Source organism: Callithrix jacchus, chromosome 5 (genome assembly GCF_049354715.1).
Source record: "Callithrix jacchus isolate 240 chromosome 5, calJac240_pri, whole genome shotgun sequence".
Taxonomy (NCBI): domain Eukaryota; kingdom Metazoa; phylum Chordata; class Mammalia; order Primates; family Cebidae; genus Callithrix; species Callithrix jacchus.
This window is the reverse complement of record NC_133506.1, coordinates 129,693,996-129,707,144: the sequence shown is the minus strand read 5'-3', so window position 1 is coordinate 129,707,144 and position 13,149 is coordinate 129,693,996. Positions and strand designations below refer to the sequence as shown.

At 50.1% G+C, this 13,149-nt stretch overlaps 1 long non-coding RNA gene across 1 annotated transcript; it reads left to right on the top strand.

Moving 5' to 3' along the window:
- Positions 1-4,474: 4,474 nt before the first annotated feature.
- LOC103793370 (uncharacterized) lies at positions 4,475-12,481 on the top strand. Its single transcript, XR_004742676.3, has 3 exons — positions 4,475-4,770; positions 7,640-7,706; positions 12,166-12,481. It is a non-coding gene; the product is annotated as an uncharacterized LOC103793370 (long non-coding RNA).
- The last annotated feature ends 668 nt before the right edge of the window (positions 12,482-13,149 follow it).

Genomic DNA, 13,149 nt, shown 5'->3' with positions numbered 1-13,149 from the left:
TGGGGAGACTGAGCTGTGGAAAGCCTAGGGTCCACCACGCTAGAGAAATATTGGCTATCGTGGATGGGGTTCAGGAAGGTCTGTGGGTGACGTTTCCAGGGAGCAAGGGCACGCCCTTTTCCCTCCATGCACACCCAGGTGTGCATGATTAACGATTCACACCTGACGCCCTTCTGGGACCAGGGCCTGTCGGGCTCATGATGGCTACACCCTGGTGCTTGGTGCTGAGTTCTCTCTGTCTCTGAAGGGAGCCTGCAGTAGTCACTGATCCACACACACACACACCTTCCTCCTGGACACACCTCCATCCAAGAACTTTCAGGCCGATCCAGGTTGATACTGTCCCTGTTAACGGCAGTGATGGTTCCTTGGGCCACCCAGCCTCCATGCCTGTTCTGGGGCTTTAGGACACATCGTCCTCCCCCTGTCCCCTGTGAGCCTGACCCCACTCCTGACTCCCAGAGCACAGGATTGGTTCATGGATGCCCATGTGACTCAGTCAGGCACAAACTGGGCTGGTATTGGTTGAGGAAGAGAAGCTCACTCTTTCTCCCAGGGCCAGCGCTGCGGGCTGCCATCTTGCCCCAGTTGCCTGAGCAAAAGCCAATGCAGAAGAAGCAGAGCTGGGAAATCCGGAGACCAGATCTCAGTTGCACCATCAGGCTCAGGTTTCAGCCAGGCATGGCTATTTCAGTAAAGGGAACCACTGAGAGACACGCCCTCCCTTTGGTTTTCATGAAGCCGTTTTGAGGTGCATCTTCTGTCACTTTGGGCCAGAAGATCTGACACAGCCCTTTGTCTTCTTGACCCTCTACCAGCTCCCCTCCCAACCAACTCCACACACCGCCCTGTCCCACAGCTGCTGCCCTGGACTCCTGCAGGGTGGCAGGCCTACTCTGTTTCAACCTGAGAGGTCCGGATTTGCCACCGGGCACCAAGACGGGGGTGCCCAGGGTGCTGCCCACTGCCCTCCTGATGCCCATCTGGCAGCAGCTAGGCTTGGCCACCCACCACCAGGAGCTGATTCTGCAGTTCTGAGAGAGGGAGCAAGGACCATGCCCCTGGCATGGCTGCTTACAGTCCAGTCCACCTCCACACACCTTGCCTTGGCCTGGGGTGCCCTAGCAGAGAGCCATGACCCCAGAACCCAAGGTGCTTAGCAGGCTGGGTCTTGCCCCTGCCCCAGGACCTTAATGAAGACAGAGTTTCCGTATCAATCTGGTGCTGGCACGTCTACCCCAGACCCTCAGACTGGAAGTCAATAGCCTGCTGCTTTCTCTGCTCGTGTTGTCAGGAGCACAGATAAATGTGCAAAGCTGTTCTATATTCCAACACCCATCCTGTAGCTCCAGGTCCTGGAGGATGATTTACGGCCCTGGATGGTGAAGGGCGGGTGGGACACCACCCTCACAGCAGCTTTCTTAGCCTCATCAGGGCTAAAACCCACTTCTTCTGGGAGCTGGCCTAGCTTAGCCCAGCTCTGCCCAGTGTGTCAGATTCACGGACAGTCCGGCACTGGGCCTCTAAAAGCAGACAGCAGGCTTCCGATCCTAGCTTGTCACTTCCCAGCATTAGGACCTTATTAAAGGGCTTCCCTGGTCCTCAGCATCCTCAACTGTAAGACATGACCATAGTAGCACCTACCCAAGCACAAGACAAACCAAAGGGCTGCGGGAAATCATGGGGCCACCGGAAGCGTGAGGGAGATGATGGCTGTTATCAATATGAGTATATGATGAACAGACATCATCACCCGCAATTGCTATCCCTGGGCAGGGCCTCCAGAGTCCCTGCCTCCCTTAATCCACGCCTGCCTTTCATCACGCACACGCACTCGCACACGCACACGCACGCCAAGTCACATCAGCATTCACTCCCAGTTTGCCTACAGCAGATTTTTCACCTGAAAATTCAGGACTGCCTGCTGGGTGCCTCTTTCTGGCCCAGCACGTAGGGGCCCTGCCCTCGTTCTGCTTCAGAGACACATGTCTGCAAAGTTAAGCGAGTTTGGGAGAGGAAATTTGTTGTAAATTGGAATCCTAATGCATTCCAAATAGAGGTGATTTTCTCGTTGTTAGCTGTGTGGATAGAACTGTGCCACCGCCTCCCTCCGTGGGGTGGGGAAGGGCAAGAGCATGGCTATTGTTCAGTGTTGGATGCTGGGTTTGAGTCCCTCACAGAATCACAGTCTGGAATCTCAGAGCTGAGAGGCAACTTTAAGGTCACAGTGTCCCAGCAGCTCTCACAGAGGCTGCTCCAGGCAGCCTGATTTCCCTGGGCCCCAGCTCCTGAAGGCCTGGCCCAGGGCTCTTCATGCAATTGATTTCCGGGTTCCTTGGGCTCCTTCTGTTCGGGCCTAAGAGTTTCCTGCCTAGTTATTCCAACACGGATGCTCAGAGGAGGACTCCACAGCCTGTGCTGTGTGCAGCCCTCTGTCACATGCCCCATGGCACGTGCAGCAGCTAGATCTGGGTCTTGTCCATCAGTGGTGACATTGGCCAAGACCAGAGCTGGAACATCCTTCCCCTCCCAGGAAGCCTGAGGCTCCAGAAAGCCCTTTTCCCTCAGGGAACTTCATCTGGGCTCTAAGATCTCAGAATTCTCTTCCACGTGTGACTATCTGAATTTTGTCAACACCCTCATAGCTGCAAAAGATCCCAAAGTGGGTGCAGCAGGGAAGAAGCTATTGGAAGGAAGCATTTCCTGGGAACTGCCCCAAATGGGAGGCAGGGACTGCTGGACAGGCCAGCTCCACACCCTCTCCAGCCTCCCTCTCCTAGCACTGCTGAGCAGGATGTTGATTTTAAGAGAAGGAAGGCAGCTGCCCATTCCATTGGCAATTAAAAGGCCCTGGCAGTAGCACGGGGCTTGGGCTGAGAGCTGAGAAGAGGCTTAATTAGTTGCTCTAGTCCCTGGGAGCCTCATCAGCTCAGCCAGGAGCTCCATCGATCCATACTCTCACACCTGAGAGATCCTTGGCGGGAGAAGCCAGAGGGACACAGGGCTGAGGAGGGGACTGATCCCCTAGGCAGGAGAAGGGTCTGTTTTTACCCTCAGTGCCCCATAGCACACCCACAAAATCACACCCACTCCTACACACACATCAGGCACCAGAGATGCACCTTCCCATACAAAAGTAGAGGGCCTGTGGGCATGGGGATCCTATATTCCTGTTTGCCTGGGACACCTCCCCTTTGACCTGTTATTGTGATGTAATTATTAACTAGAGCCTTTCCTAGTTTAGAGGATAATTTGTCTGGTCACCTACTTGAGGGGAGCTTAGAAGCGTGAGAGGGGTAGGCACAGATAGGAGAGATGCTTCCAAGGATGGAGATATCCATCCTATTTGCTTTGTTTTCTGTCCAGATCCTGTATTCTGGGCAAAGATGCCCTGGGCGTGGCTAGTGAAGATTGCTGTATCCTCCTCAACTCAGATGAGGATTCCCCCATGTCAAGTTCAGGAACACGAATCACGTGATACTCTGCTTCAAAAACTCACAGTGTGGCGAAAACCCTTAGCTTTTAGGCAGGGTGAATGATTATATCTGCTGTTATAAGTCACTAAAAGCTTTCCTATCGAGGTATCTGCATATCTGCTGCATGGTTATTGGTGTCCAGGAATCGGATTTGAACCGTAAGTCCCCAGGGAAGATGTGGAAAGCATGCTCCATCTTGGATGTCAGCTCTGGATCTCGGCTCTCATGGCTGCCTGCTGGATTGGAGTATGAAGAAGGATTCTAAGGCCATGTCCCAGTTGAACATATGAATATTGTGATTACATCTGCTTGGGGCACAGGAGATGTATTGGTGAGATCCTCAACTGGCATCTGTCACTCTCATCCCAGAGGGTGTCAGAAGTCTCAGAGTCTTTCTGTGAAGAAACCTGGCCTCCTGCCATGCTTGAATGAACATCTGGGAATGACACTGGGAACACTGTGCATTGCCTACAGGGCTCTCTCTGCAACTGCCACACAGTCTTACTGCAAAGAGGGCACCGTGTTGGCTGCCTGGCATTGGGAAGAAAATTGGTCAAGTCTGGGACCAAGAGATAGCTTGGGAGGGAAAGATACCGTCTCCGACTAGCTTCAGCCCTTGGAGAAACGGTCTGCCCCACCCGGTACCAAGCACAGCTGTGATACATCCAAAAGGATGCTTGGATATTCAGCCCCTCTCTGCCCTGCCTTTCTTCCATCAGATTTCAGCCCCCAGCTTCTCCGGCAGGACAGTGGGGAGCCTGGCTCTCCCTCTTGCCCTCTGAACCTTACTCTAGCCTGCTTATTAAAAGAATTTCACCCTTCGAGAGGCAGCAATGCAGAAGCTTTCTTGGCTCCACAGTCAGAGCTGCCACTTCTGTGGCAGGTGTTTCTTTGAGGTCTGTTTGGTCTTTTCAGTCACAACCACCCACCTCAGACAGGATGTTGTGTGTTCTAGGGTATCAGAGGAAGTATTTGCAAACAGGCCCATCTGTTCAAATGAGAACCAGGCTCCTCTCCCAAGCCTCACAAGGTCGCAAAGCCTGCAGTGTCAGAAGCTCTGCTGAATCCTTTATTATCTATCTTTCCAGCCAGCGGCTGATGAGAGATTGCGTGTGTGCTGACTCTCAGCTCTTTCAAATCATGTTGATTTGAAACTCAGCTGATCCGGAAGGGGCCGGTCCTCCATTTTGGCCATTTCAGGTCAGCTCCATAAAGGATGCAGAGGGTGGATTTTCATGATGGAAACACACGGCTGATATTCACAAAGCCAGTTCATCCAGGAACATGAGAACAGGTGAGCTTTGGGGGAGTGGGTGAGGTGCAGGTGGCAATTAAGTTGCTGAGGTGCGGTTCCCATGTTGTCAGTGAAAAGATCGACCTTCCTGATTATATGGCTGAACTGTGGCTGATGTCACAGTTACCTGGAAAACAATCACACTGGCTGAATTACGAAGGTGAAGAATTCCGGACCCCAGAAGTTCCATTTCACCAGTGACAGCAGCCAGTGAATATCCATGTCCACAGACCACGCTGAGTCCAGGCCTCCAGACCTCTCCCCTTTTCCCTTAGACTTTATCTCAGTAGTCGTATATGTTGTCAAAATAGCTACCTAGGTTCAACCCAAATCCCTGACTCAGGAATACGGAGGTTTAAATGGCTTAAAATATTCCTGTGTGGAGGCAGATGAAAGAGACGGAGGATCCCTCCCTTCAGTGACTGTGGGGCTGCTTCTTATAAAGGGCAGATTTTGTGCACTTTCCCTGCACTTGAGGCATATTCAAAGCTGATTCCAAGTAAAACTATTGAGCAGCTCCACTTTTAATATGTCGGTCCCACGGGTTCTTGGTACCTGTTTGAACTGCCCTAAAAACAGTCCCTAAACCCACAGACCTTTTGGCATAAGCCACCGACAAAGCAAACTTTTGGTTTCACTGGTCTTAGTGCAGGCTCACCCAAGCAGGGCCTGAGAGAAGGAGCCCATGCACCTTTAGAAGGCACAGGACCACCGTCAGGAAGGTGAGAGGGGACACGAAGGACAGGCAGCCCAGGAAGAGCAGGGGACCAATCCAGCAGCTGGGGCTTAATACTCCGGGGTCCTCCTGAGACCCATAGAACAGATGCCTCCAAGTCCTCCCGAGGAAGGCAAGGTAGCTGGGGTGTGATACACCCAATTCTCAGCTAGTGACTGAGGGTGCTCTGGGGGAGGGTGTTCATTTCCCTTCTTTTGACGAAGGAAACTTTTTTTTTTTTTTGCCCAGGATGGAGTGCAGTGGCATGATCTCCACTCACTGCAACCTCTGCCTCCCGGGTCCCGGTTCAAGCAATTCTCTTACCTCAGCCTCCCAAGTAGCTGAGATTACAGGCATGAGCTACCATGCTCAGCTAATTTCTGTATTTTTTAGTAGAGATGCAGTTTCACCATGTTGCCCAGTCTGGTCTTGAACTCCTGACCTCATGATCCACCCACCTTGGCCTCCCAAAGTGGTGGGATTATAGGCATAAGCCACTGACAAAGCAAACTTTTACGGCTTTAGAAAAAGCCCTCAGGCAAAAATTAGCTGGGCATGGTGGCACACGCCTGTAGTCCCAGCTACTCGAGAGGCTGAGGCAGGAGAATTGCCTGAACCCAGGAGGCGGAGGTTGCGGTGAGACAAAATCACGGTATTGCACTCCAGCCTGGGTAACAAGAGCAAAATCTCCTCTCAAAAAAAAAAAAGCCCTCAGGCAAAGAGATGCAGATACTGGCAGGTGGAGTCAACAGGAGACCCTGGAAGCCACCAGACCATGAGTAGTGCCAGCCCAGGCACACTCTAGCTCAGAGCCCTAGGTGACCTTCCCATCCTGAGCACAGGAGACAGGAAATTCAGCACCAGCTCTGGGCTTAGGGCCTGCAGTGGCTGCCATCTCAGGGCCCAGGGCTGGTATCAGCCACACCAGTGGGTGGCTACTGCGGGTGACAGCCACATCGCCACCTTCTCTCTCCTGTGTGCCCTGTCCTATCCTAGAAGCCCCAGGACAGAAACACCAGCCTCTTTGCTCGGTCCCAATGCCTCTACCCTTTCCTGCTGCCACCTGGACCACAGAAGGCAGGGCCAGGCCTGGGGCAATCATATGCTCCTGGAAACATCTTGGAAGTCCTTAAATCCATGGCCAAAACACAAGTACCCTCTGGCTGGAGACAATCAGGAGTGATCACAAAAGGGCATCTGTGTCCTTTTCTTTCTGGCAGCAGCTGTTTCTGTCATGTGGTCTGGAGAAGTCCAGATGTGTTTGCTCAGGGTGCGGAGCCAGGCCCTCCCAGCAGAGATGAAAGAGCGGCAGCCCCAGCAGCTGGTGCACAAAAGAGGCTGGTGCAAATCAGACCCTGGGTGGGAGGTCTCACAAGCCACTGGGTGGGCCAGGACGTTTCTATGGAGAAGGAGCCAGCACCACGTGCAGCACAGCAAAGAGGCGGCAGCAGCCACAGGCCTCCCGGCTTGACTCCTGTGCCCAGGGCGGGAAGGTCACCTCGAGCTCTGAGTGTCAGTGTGCTGTGGCTTGCATTAGGCAGAAAACCCTGTGAGAATAGGCGTTTTCTCCCAGAGGCAACTGGGCCTGAGCAAGAGGGTGTATGCAGAAAGCTTGGGCTGCTGTGTTTGCAGCATGGAGGGCGGTGCAAATGGTCCATTGGCCAAGGAAGAAAGGCTGATGCAGGGGTCACAAAAAGACAGGGCACATGACAGCACTGGTCAGGCACTGTGAGGGGTGGGGCATGGGAGAATCCCCTGGGACGGCCATCCAGTGTCACAGGTATGGGATAGAAGTGGCTTCCCTCAAATCTGTTCTTCTCCCAGGTTTCTCTGCCTCTGTAAATGGCAACTCACTCCCCAGGCCTCAAGCTGAAAACCTTGGAATCATCCTCCACTCCTCCCTGTCTCCCACACCCTTCACTCTAAAAGCTCTACTTTAAAAAGGCATCTACCATCCAGTCACCTCCAGCCACTTCCTCTGTTGCCACCACAACCTAAGCTGCCGTGGCCTCTGCCTGTGTGTAAACATTTACTTGCCCTCCATCCTCTCTCAGCTGTTCTCTGGCTGAAGTCTCTACCTGGCACTTCTCTGTCCTTGACCTGTTCCCTATGCATGTGCTCCTTCGACCATGGTCTCTTTCTTTTTCTCCCCAGTGAAATATGGACATGGCCTCTTTGCCTCTCCTGCATGCCCAGTGCTTTGAAGAGTGCCTTGCACAGGGTAAGTAAGCATTTGCTGAATTCATTGCAGCTGAAGACTCCAGACCCCACAGGTATCACTCTGCTATGGGTTTGTCTTGTCCCCTTGCTCAAGGGTCCCACAGCAACTCCTAATATTTTCCCCATGGGGGAGTGAGAAAGAAGTAGCCTTATCCTAGAATGCCAGAAGAAATACTCAACAATGATAAGTAATATGGGAGTAGGAACACTGCCATTGCACTACCTCTGTCTAATCCTCAGGGGGTCTAGCCTACGACACTGCACTACCTGTCTAATCCTCAGGGGGTCTAGCCTACGGCACTGCACTATCTCTGTCTAATCCTCAGGGGGTCTAGCCTACGGCACTGCACTACCTGTCTAATCCTCAGGGGGTGTAGACTATGGCACTGCACTACCTGTCTAATCCTCAGGGGGTCTAGCCTACGGCACTGCACTACCTGTCTAATCCTCAGGGGGTGTAGACTATGGCACTGCACTACCTGTCTAATCCTCAGGGGGTCTAGACTATGGCACTGCACTATCTCTGTCTAATCCTCAGGGGGTCTAGCCTACAGCACTGCACTATCTCTGTCTAATCCTCAGGGGGTCTAGCCTACAGCACTGCACTATCTCTGTCTAATCCTCAGGGGGTCTAGCCTATGGCACTGCACTATCTGTCTAATCCTCAGGGGGTCTAGCCTACGGCACTGCACTATCTCTGTCTAATCCTCAGGGGGTCTAGCCTACGACACTGCACTACCTGTCTAATCCTCAGGGGATCTAGCCTATGGCACTGCACTATCTCTGTCTAATCCTCTGGGGATCTAGCCTAGTGCAGCTACTCTGGACATTCATTGAGTTGAATTGAGTAAACAACCTCCCTTCCTGGTAGCCCATGCTGGGCTCTCCCTCCTGCTTCGGGGCTCATCTTCTGTGTTCTCTTAGCTCCCTGAACATTTTTCTAAATTAACACATGTGACACTGTCTTAAGGATGACTCCTCTGATGCTAGCAGTGAGACTTTATTCTTGGTATCCCTGGGTCCATCTGGTATTTCTAAGTCCATGTTCTGACACATGACACCTGTTCAATAAGGTCAAATGGTAAATGAATGAATGAGTGAATGAGTGAATGAAAAAGAAAAAGCAGGCCGGGTGCAGTGGCTCATGCCTGTAATCCCAGCACTTTGGGAGGCCGAGGCGGGTGAATCACGAGGTCAAGAGATCAAGACCATCCTGGTCAACATGGTGAAACCCCATCTTTACTAAAAATACAAAAATTAGCTGGGCATGGTGGTGCGTGCCTGTAATCCCAGCTACTCAGGAGGCTGAGGCAGGAGAATTGCTTGAACCCAGGAGGCAGAGGTTGCGGTGACTCGAGATCGCACCATTGCACTGCAGCCTGGGTAACAAGAATGAAACTCCATCTCAAAAAAAAAAAAAAAGAAAAGAAATAGCAGGATGGTGAACCCCAAACCAAAGTTAGCTAAAACCTCCTGGAACCAGCAGGCATCACTACCACCCAAAGATGGTGGTAGGACTAGATGAGCCGTTGGAAAGACATGTGTCTGCCCAGGCTAATTGGAGAGGCAGATGCCCATGTAAGGGATACATGCAGATAGGTCCAGCAACCACATCAGCACACACGCTTAGCTGCAGGCAGCAGCTCAGAACCAGCAGGTGACAGGCATGCCAGAGCCATCCAGGAAGGCTCCCTGAGCCCTGGCAGGTCCAATCCAGGCAGAGCCCTAACTCTGCTCAATTGCAATCTGTGTTTATGGGCCCATAATCAAATGGAAACTGAAAGTTTCTCATGAGAATCATCTGTCAAAATTGTGTGGTGTCCAGGCCCAGCGCTGGGAGGCCGGGTTATAAATTCTGAGCTCCGCTCCAGCTCTGCTCCGTCTCTGGGGACTCGTGGGTCATTTTTCAACCCAGCATTAATCCAAGGAACTCGATCTTTGATAGAACACTATGTCTTACAGGCTGGGTATTTGGGTTACTGATTGTCCACTGTGGGATTGGGAGTGGGGGGCAGGGGCGAGAGTCATCAGGGGAGGAGAGTCCGTGAGCCAATCTCACCTCTCCTACAAGCTGAGCCACCTGCATCCCAACCCCACCTGGCAGCTGCCCTGCCCTGAGCAGATACCTCCAGGATCCTACCACAGCCCATGGTGACTACAGAACCCGGAGCCAAAGAGCCTGTCACAGAACCACGTCTTTTAAAAACATGGTTTTCCTAATTATAAAGGAGCTCAATGCAGGAAAAGTGGAAAACCAAAAAGCCCAAGAAAAAAAAAATTGCTCATAATTCTATACCCTGGAGGAAAACTCTTTAACATTTTTTTGCCACATAGATTTCTAGCCTTCTTTCTCTCTCTTCCCAGCCCTTTTTCTTTATACACACATGTGCTATTGTACGTACTATGTTCTAGCCTGCTTTCCTTATCATTCCTGTCCCCTCACCTGAGACTAGTCCATTATGACCATTCTGCCATGCCACTACCTATCCCATAGCACAGTTTTTAATAGCCACATTCATTTTCTTGATCAGTCCCTTTTATTGAGCAATTGGTTGGCTTCCATTTCTCCAATCACATAGAAGATGCTGCAAAGAATATATTGTACATAGATCTTTGTACACATCGGAGTATTTTCTTAAGATAAATTCGTAGGAGTAAAATTGTACAGGAGGTCAAAGAATCCGGACATTTTAAAAAGTCATTTGGTACTTTCTATACTGCTTCTCATTGAACATTCATGTCTTCAGCAATAGACAACTACAGGCCGGGTGTGGCGGCTTGTGCCTGTAATCCTAGCACTTTGGGAGGCCGAGGCAGTCAGATCACTTGAGATCAGGAGTTTAAGACCAGCCTGGACAACATGGTGAAACCTCATCTTTAGTTAAAAATACAAAAAGTAGGGCCAGGCGCAGTGGTTCATGCCTGTCATCCCAGCACTTTGGGAGGCTGAGGTGGGAGGATCACTTGAGGCCAGGAGTTCAAGACCAGCCTGGCCAACATGGTAAAACTTGTCACAAAAAGAAAAGAAATAGCCAGCTATTGGGGGGATAATTTTAACTGGTAACCACCTTTGAGTAACAGCAGAGTAAGCAAACTTCTTATCTGCCACTAATGGCCAGATGGTTCCTCTTGCTGCTTACACTGGTTCATAGTTCCACTTACACAGAATCACAGTTCATCTCCTCTGGCTACAGCTCTGGAGACATGGTGTGGTTTAGAATAGAGGCTCCTCTTAGAAAATCAACTCTGAACCCCCAAACTCCTTCTGACTGTGTTGGGTCTTTAGAATTTATTTCAAAGGTAACACGGTGCCTGCTCTTGGCTTATGAAGACTTTCACGGTTACTTAATTGGGTGATCTGGTACGGGGAGGTCTGATGGAGTATGAAGGTGGGGAAGATGAGTCAACTGGCTTAGCGGGGGAAGAACAGTAGCCTAACAGTGGCAATTAGAAGGGTTAAGAAGAGCAATTAGATGAGAAAGCGTTTTGAATTCCCTGGGACCAGAGGGAATGGAGAAACCTCTTTTCTGTTGCTGAGCTCTATGAAAGCTTGCATGCACATGTGGACAATGAAAGCTTAGAGTCATCCCGGGTGGCCCATTTAAATGCACCTAAAAAGTCATGACTCACAGGGAGGCAGTGCAGGGCCACTGTTATCATCCATCCATTCCTTGTACAAACTCTCAGAGATGACCTCTGAGCCTTCCATACAGAATGTTCCCTTGAAGAACACACATCAGGGCACCCAGGGGCAGGGCCAACCTTTGGGAGAATTGTAAATAGAGACAAAATTGTCTTTGTGGGTCTTTTTGCCTCCCTGGCAGTGACTTTCTTCCCTCCTAGTCTCCCCATCCTTCCAAAGTACAACACCAACTACCTGATGCTGTCCTCAGCAGACAGCTGGCGAGGTGAAAAGAACACAGGCTTTCGGCCAGAGTGGCCTGAATCTTACCTTGCTGTGCAATCTAGGGAAATTACTAAACCTTTCTGATCTTCTGTTTTTGCATCTGTACAATGGGGGAGGAAATGCTGGCTTGATTTCCTCTTGTTGTGAAGTGAGATGGCTAATATATTCAAAAGCACAGAGCCGAGTGTGGTGACTCATTCCTGCAATCCCAGCACTCTGGGAGGCGGAGGCGGGCAGATCACTTGAGGTCAGGACATTCGAGACCAGCTTGGCCAACATGGTAAAACCCTGTCTGTACTAAAAATACAAAAATATCAGCTGGGCGTGGTGGGCATACCTGTAGTTGTAGCTACTCAGGAGGCTGAGGCATGAGAATCGTTTGAACCTGGGAGGCAGAGGTTTCAGTGAGCTGAGATCGAGCCACTACACTTCCACCTGGATGACGAAATGAGATCCTGTCTTAAATAAAATAACATTTTAAAAAAGTACTCGGCACACAATTTACACATAATGGACACTCACTGAATATTATTTACCACGTTTTTCATCTTAGCATCCAGGGATGCAATTCCCGGGAGGGCTGCGAACCCTGTGCTGTGACCCTGGCTCCGTCCTGTGTGCTCTGATCCCCTTGGAAGAGACCAGATGAGTTAAGTGATGCTAAATGTTGGTGATCCTTCAGGCATTTAAGGAAATAATGATGGATTTAACTACGAAATTGTTCTTGACAACATTGTTTCTAATACCTGAGAACCAGATGCCATCTAAATAGCAAATGCGAGACTGAATAAAACAGAAAACGTCTCTATCATAAAACACTGTCAATATCAATTTTGGTCAATCTGTGAGGTTAAAAAATGACAATCCAATCTTTGGTATCCGTTTGCATTTCTTTAATCTTTTTATTGGCTCTCTCTTTCAGTGTACCCTGCTTATCCCCAAAATTATATTTGGTTATTTTAATTTTTTCTTATGGGTTATCTGAATGCTTCATGAGTTAATGAATTGGCTTCTTGTCTGTGACTGCTATAAATATGACTTCCCATGTGCCCCTTGTCTTTTGACCTCTATAGTCTTTCGTCTTTATTTTGCCCACATGGATGCTTTCATTCTTCTGAACTAGATTAATCGATCTTTTCCTGTGTGGCTTCCGGGTTTCGTTTCTCACTTTGGTAACTGGTTTCCAACTGCAACATTGTAAATATATTTACCCAAATGTCTTCCGACACTTTCATTGCTTCATTTTTTTTTCTTTAATATTTTAATCCGTGACCCATCGGGGACATATTTGGGTATAAGAAGTTAGGTGAGGATCCCGCTTTATTATAGTTTTTCAAGGGGTTGGCCAGTGATTCTGACAGTATTTGCTGAATAATCCCCCTTTCAGACAAACCATTTCAATAATTCCTTTCGTGAGGGGGTCAGAGAACCCTTTGAGAATCTGATGAGAGCTACAGATCTTCTCCCCAGGAAAAAAATGTATTCCTGTAATACACACCAAATTTCACATTCCAGCAGGACATGCGGACCTTCAAGA